Here is a 7922-nt window from a genome sequence, read left to right on the forward strand (position 1 = left end):
ACCTTGAACAGTATGGCCATTTTCATAACATTGATTCTTCCTATCCATGAGCATGGTATGTTCTTCCATTTGTTTGTGTCCTCTTTTATTTCACTGAGCAGTGGTTTGTAGTTCTCTTTGAAGAGGTCCTTGACATCCCTTGTAAGTTGGATTCCTAGGTATTTTATTCTCTTTGAAGCAATTGTGAATGGAAGTTCATTCATGTTTTGGCTCTCTGTTTGTCTGTTACTGGTGTATAAGAATCCCTGTGACTTTTTCACATTAATTTTGTATCCTGAGACTTTGCTGCAGTTTCTTATCAGCTTAAGGAGATTTTGGGCTGAGATGATGGGGTTTTCTAAATATACAATCATGTCATCTGCAAACAGGGACAATTTGACTTCTTCTTTTAAGGAAAGGAATTTCCAGCATAGAATTTCACATCTGACTAAACTAAGCTTCATAAGTGAAGGAAAAATAAAATCTCTTTCAGACAAGCAAATGCTGAGAGAAGGCCTGCCTTGCAAAAGCTTCTGAAGCTCGCACTAAATATGGAAAGGAGAAAACCATTACCAGCCACTACAAAAACACACCGAAGTACACAGACGAAAGACACTGTGAAGCAATTACATAAACAAGTCTCCAAAATAACCAGCTAGTATCATGATGACAGAATCAAATTAACACTTAATATTAACCTGAAATGTAAATGGACTAAATGATCCAATTAAAAGACACAGAATGGGAAGCTGGATAAAGAGTCAAGATCCATCAGTGTGCTGTACTCAAGAGCCCCATATCACATGCAAAGACACAAACAGACAAATAAAAGGATAGAGGAAAAATTACCAAGCAAATGGAAAACAGAGAAAAGCAAGAGTTGCAATCTAAGTTTCCGACAAAACAGACTTTAAACCAACAAAGATCAAAAAAGACAAAGAAGGGTAGTACATAATGGTAAAGGGTTCAATTCAACAGGAAGAGCTAACTATCCTAAATATATATATACCAAATAAAGGAGCACGCAGATTCATAAAACAAGTTCTTAGAGACTTACAAAGAGACTTAGACTCCCACACAGTAAGAGTGGGAGACTTTAACACCCCACTGTCAATATTAGATCATTGGGACAGAAAATTAACAAAGATATTCAGGACTTGAATTCAGCTTTGGATCAAGTGGACCTGATAGACAGCTACAGAACTCTCCACACAAAAACGACAGAATATACATTCTTATCAGCACCTTACTCTAAAATTGGCACTTACTCTAAAATTGATCACATAATTGGAAGTAAATCATTCCTCAGCAAATGTAAAATAATTGAAATAATAATAAACAGTCTCTCAGACCACAGCACAATCAACTTAGAACTCAAGATTAAGAAACTCACTCAAAACCACACCACTGCATGGAAATTGAACAACCTGCTCCTGAATGACCTCTGGGTAAAAAATGAAATTAAGGCAGAAATCAAGAAGTTCTTTGAAACCAATAAGAACAAAGAGACAATGTACCAGAATCTCTGGGATGCAGCTAATGCATTGTTAGGAGGGAAATTTATAGCACTAAATGCCCACATCAAAAAGCTAGAAAGATCTCAAATCGACACCCAAACATCACAATCAAAAGAACTAGAGAACCAAGAGCAAACAAACTCCAAAGTTAACAGAAGACAAGAAAAAACCAAGCTCAGAGTGGAACTGAAGGAGAAAGAGACATGAAAAACCCTTCAAAACATCAATGAATCCAGGAGCTGGTGTTTTGAAAAAAATAATAAAATAGATAGATCTCTAGCTATACTAATAAAGAAGAAAAGAGAGAAGAATAAAATAGACACAATAAAAAATCATAAAGAGAATATCACCACTGACCCCACAGAAATACAAACAACCACCAGGGAATACTATAAACACTCCTATGCAAATAAACTAGAAAATCTATAAGACACCCTCCCATGACTGAACCAGGAAGAAGTTGAATCCCTGAATAGATCAATAACAAATTCAAATCAAAACCACATTGAGATACCATCTCACACCAGTCAGAATGATGATTATTAAAATATAAAGAAAAAACAGATGCTGGTAAGGCTGCAGAGAAACAGGAATGCTTTTACACTGATAGTGGGAATATAAATTAGTTCAACCATTTGACCCAGCAACCCCATTACTGGGTATGTACCCAAAGGAATATAAATAATTCTATTACAAAGATACATGCATATATACGTTCACTGCAGTGCTATTCACAATAGCAAAGACATGGAATTAACCCAGATGCCCATCAATGACACACTGGATAAAGAAAATGTGATACATATACACCATGGAATACTATGCAGCCATAAAAAGGAACAAGATCATGTCGTTTGAAGGACATCGATGGAGCTGGAGATCATTATTGTCATCAAACCAATACAAGAACAGAAAACCACCACACATTCTCACTTTTAAGTTGTAGCTGAACAATGAGAACACGTGGACACAGGGAGAACACCACCACAAAGTGGGGCCTGTCTATGGGTGAGGTGCGGGAGAGGGAGTGCATTAGGAAAAATAGCTAATGCATGCTGGGCTTAACAACTAGGTGAGAAGTTGATAGGTGCAGCAAACTACCATGGCACAAGTTTACCTATGTAACAAACCTGCACATCCTGCACATGTACCATGGAAATTAAAATACAAATAATTTTTTTAAGACAGAATCTTGCTCTGTCACCCAGGCTGGAGTGCAGTGGTGCAATCTCAGCTCACTGCAACCTCCACCTCCTGGGTTCAAGCAATTCTCCTGCCTCAGCCTCCCAAATAGCTGGGATTACAGGCGCCCACCACCACACCTGGCTAATTTTTGTATTTTTAGTAGAGGCAGGGTTTCACCATGTTGTCCAAGCTGGTCTCGAACTTCTGACCTCAAATGACCCACCCACCTTGGCCTCCCAAAGTAAACTAAAAAAGAAAAAAAATTCACATATTCTCTATGCAACTATTAAAAAATGAAGAAACCTCTTTGTGCCCTGATATAAACAAATATCCAAAATATATTGTTAAATAAAAAATATCAAGGACACAGACATATGTATACATTATACTTGTATTTGTATTAAATTAATATGGAGAAAAAATGCATATTCATATTTACTTCAACGTTCATAAAAATATCCAAATGCGGCCAGGTGCAGTGGCTCACACCTGTAATCCCAGCAATTTGGGAGGCTGAGGCTGGCAGATTGTTTGAGCCCCCAGGAGTTCAAGACCAGCCTGGGCAACATGGCAAAACCCCATCTCTCCAAAAAATAAAAAAATGTGCTGGGCGTGGTGCTGCGCACTTGTAGTTACAATTACTCAGGAGGCTGAGGCAGCAGGATCACTTGAGGGCAGGAGGTTGACACTGCAGTGAGCTATGATCACACCACTGCACTCCAGCCTGGAAGACAGAGAAAGACCATTCCCTCCACCCACCCACCCCAAAAAAATCTCCAAATGCTCCTTACATAACAAATGTTTATGAACTAACTACAATGGTTAGTTATTGGGAGAACTAACTACAATGGTTAGTTGTTGGGAGAAAGAGGTAGGAATTGGATAGTTAGAGACCAGATCAGAGGGAGATTTTAACTGTAGATCTTTACATACTTCCTAATTTATGATCTCTGTAAATGTATTATCAAATCAGATATTTGTAACATTAAAACATTTTAAAGGCAGATATTTTGGCATCCTTTTTAGAAAATGTACTGTTTTCTTCAATTATGAACTAATAACTAATGTTAAAAACTAGACTTAAATGAACATAGGATTCTCACCTTCATGTGAACTCTTAAAATACCAAATGTGTACCACTCATCTGATCTTATAGCACATTAGTTACATTTTTATGGAAGTGGCCCGTCACTTTCAACGATTATGGTAAACATTTTCTATATTCTCAACGTGTATAAAACCTCCTAATTATTCTCACCTCTAAAATCTTGTAAACGCCTATTGCTTTTCAATGCTAAAAGGGCACTCTTTAGGGAAGTGTCTCCCTTTTCTGTAAAGAGAAAAAACAGAACAGAGATATATTAATAGATTCAAACAACATGAAAGAGTTACCTAGTGAGCTAACTTGGTTCACTTATTATCCCCTTAAATAATCTTAATGATTTTCTACCCTGTACACTTTTGCCCAAAATGCTGTCTACTCTCTACCTATCCAAATCCTATTCATAACAAAACTAGCTCATAAGTAAAAGCCTTCCCTTGATCCTACATTTCTTTCTAACTATTGCTCTATCCCTTTCCTTTCCTTCACAACCTAATCTCTGGAGGAAAAAAATGTTTCCATTCATCATATCCTCACTCACAATCTCAAACTAGTGCTATTCTGGCTTCCACCTCCACAAAGATCATTCTCACAAGTTCACCAGTTAACTATTTATTGCCTAATAATAAGCACTTTTAACTTTTGGTCTTTAACCTTCAAACTCTTTCTTCCCTTTGTTTTGTTGCTATAGCTTTCTCTTGGTTTCCTTCCTACCATTCTGGTTATTTCTCCTTCTCCTTCTCCTTCTTCTCCTTCTCCTCCTCCTTCTTTTTTTTTTTTTTTTTTTTTTTTTTTTTAGATGGAGTCTTGCTCTGTTGCCCAGGCTGGAGTGCACTGATGTGTTCTCAGCTCACTGCAATCTCCACCTCCAGGGTTCAAGCCATTCTCCCACCTCAGACTCCTGAGTAGCTGGGATTACAGATGCATGCCACCACGCCCTGCTAATTTTTGTATTTTTGGTAGAGACGGGGTTTCACCATGTTGGCCATGCTGGTCTCAAACTCATGACCTCAAATGATCCACTCACCTCGGCCTCCCAAAGTGCTGGGATTACAGACGTGAGCCACCGTGCCCGGCCTCTTTCTTCTTATTGCCCTTTATAAACTACTGTTTCTCCATCATTGCTTAAATATCAGCATGCCTCATTTCTCTCTCCTTGGCCCTCTTCTCTGATAATGGTGATGTACAGATGGGGTTTTGGTGTGGATGTCTTTTCTGTTTATTAGTTTTCCTTCTAACAGTCAGGATCCTCAGCTGCAGGTCTGTTGGAGTTTGCTCAAGGTCCACTCCAGACCCTGTTTGCCTGGGTATCAGCAGTGGAGGCTGCAGAAGAGTGAATATTGCTGAACAGCAAATGTTGCTTCCTGATCATTCCTCTGGAAGCTTCATCTCAGAGGGGTACCTGGCCATGTAAGTTGTGAGGTGTCAGTCTGCCCCTAGTGAGAGGTATATCCCAGTTAGGCTACTCGGGGTTCAGGGATCCACTTGAGCAGGCAGTCTGACCATTCTCAGATCTCAAACTCTGTGCTGGGAGAACCACTATTCTCTTCAAAGCTCAGCTGGAAATGCAGAAATCACACGTCTTCTGTGTCACTCATGCCGTGAGCTGCAGGCTGGAGCTGTTCCTATTCAGCCACCTTGGAACTGCCCCGTTGGCCCTCTTCTCAATATACTCTATAAACTTTTCCTAAACTCTCCTATAACTATGAACTGTATGTTGATGATTCCCAAGATTACATAATATTCTAAATCCTTTGTTGTCATTTCAACAATGTTCCCAGCATCTTCACCAGGTGTATATTCCATCTCAGGAAACCACTTTCTCTGCACATCAGTAAGAAGCAACTCCTTACGCTTTAAAGTTTTATCATGAGATTGTAGTAATTCAGTCACATCTTTTGGATCCACTTCTAGTTCTATTTCTCTTGCTGTTTCTACCACATATGCAGGTACTTACTCCAATGAATTCTTAAAGTTATCACGAAGGTTAGAGTCAACATCTTCCAAATTCCTGTTAATGTTGACATTTTGACTTCCTGCCATGAATCACAAATGTTCTTAATGGCTCTAGAATGAAGGGTCCTTTCTAGAAAGCTTTTATTTTACTTTGCCCAGATCAGAGGAATCATTATCTATGGCAGCTATAGCCTTACCAAATGTATTTCTTAAATAATAAGACTTGAAAGTCAAAATTACTCCTTGTTCCATGGGCTGCAGAATGGATGTTGTGCTGGCAGGCATGAAAACAACATTCATCTCCTTGTACATCTCCATCAAGAGCTCTTGGGTGACTAGATGCACTGTTAATGACCAGCAATATTTTGAAAGGAATCTTTTTCCTGGTAGTAGGTCCCAACAGTGGACTTAAAATTTTCAGTAAATCATGCTGCAAACAATGTGCTGTCATCCAGGGTTTGTAATTCCATTTATAGAGCAGAAGCACAGTAGATTTCGCCTGTGCTAGTAGTATCTTAAGAGCCCTAGGATTTTGAGAACGGTTAATGAACTTAATGAATAACTTGAACTTAAGTCACTAGATATTAGCCCCTAACAAGACAGCCAGCCTGCCTTTGAAGCTTTGATCCCTTTTCATCTCTATTTGTGAAAGTCCTAGATGGCACCTTCTTTCAATAGAAGACTGTTTCAACTCCACTGAAAATTCGTTGTTTAGTGGAGCCACCTTCATCAATTATCTCAGCTAGGTCTTGTAGATAACTTGCTGCAGCTTCTTTAGCAGCACTTGCTGCTTCAGCTTGCACTTTTATGTTATAGAGATGGCTTTTCCCCCTAAACCTCATGAACAAACCTCTGCTAGTTTCAAACTTTTAGTCTGCAGCTTCCTCACCTCTCTCAACCTTATCAAGGTTTTGGTTTCAAGAAATGTTGTGGCTGGTTTGATCTTCTATCCAAACCACTAAAACTTTTTCAATATCAGCAATAAGACTGTTTCTCTTTCTTGTCATTTTTAGTTCTTTTAATTTACTTCATAAACTTTTTCTTTGCCTTCAAAAGTTGGCTAACTACTCAGCACAGGAGGTGTAATTTTCCGCCTAGCTCAGCTTTCGACATGCCTTCCTCACTAAGCTTAATCATTTCTTACTTAATCATTGCTCCCTTCTATATGTGAGTAATGTGCAACTCTTCCTTTCATGTGAACACTTAGAGGCCATTGAAGAGTTATTAATTGACTTGATTTCAATATTGTTGTGTCTCAAGGAATAGGGGAGCCAAAGGAGAGGGACAGAGAATAGGGGAATGGCTGGTCAGTGTAACAGTCAGAATACACACTTTATCAACTAAGTTTGCCATCTTATATGGGTGCAGCTCATGGTAGCCCCCAAAATTACAACAGTAATATCAAATATCATTGATCACAAGTCATCATAATAGATATATAAATAATTAAAAATTGTGAGAATTACCAAAACGTGACACAGAAACATTAAGTGATCACATACTGTTGGAAAAATGGTGCCAACAGACTTGGCTGATATAGTGTTGCTATAAACCTTCAATTTGTAAAAACACAGTATCTGCAAAGTACAATAAAGCAAAATGCAATAAAATGAGGTATGCCTGTATTTCAAAACTCAACTCCAACATAATTTTCTCCAGGAAGCCTCTTCTTATTACCTTATCCAACTCTGGGTGGGTTAGGTTCATGCATATTGTATATATTTCCGTAACACTCTATGTTTACCACTATCATAGTATTTAACTATTGGTATCCTCATTGTTTGTATCTCAGTAGTATGTAAACTCTTGAGAAATTATTTACATATTTAATTCCTAGCAAGCAATAAGTGCTAAATAAACTTTGAATGAATGAAACAGCTCTTCTCTAAACTCTTATTCAACTCAGTACCATCACTGTTTCTCTGGCAAGTATTCAAGAACTTCCACATAACACTGCACAATTCGCTAAACTTTCATCTCCTATATGTTACACACTTTTTGCTGTGTTTTTATTCATATTTTCTTTTATTATTTTATTATTATTATACTTTAAGTTCTAGGCTACATGTGCATAACGTGCAGGTTTGTTACATATGTATACTTGTGCCATGTTGGTGTGCTGCACCCATCAACTCGTCAGCACCCATCAACTCGTCATTTACATCAGGTATAACTCCCAATAC

This window comes from Rhinopithecus bieti, unplaced genomic scaffold, assembly GCF_001698545.2.
Source record: "Rhinopithecus bieti isolate Rb0 unplaced genomic scaffold, ASM169854v2 scaffold_12928, whole genome shotgun sequence".
Classification (NCBI taxonomy): Eukaryota; Metazoa; Chordata; class Mammalia; order Primates; family Cercopithecidae; genus Rhinopithecus; species Rhinopithecus bieti.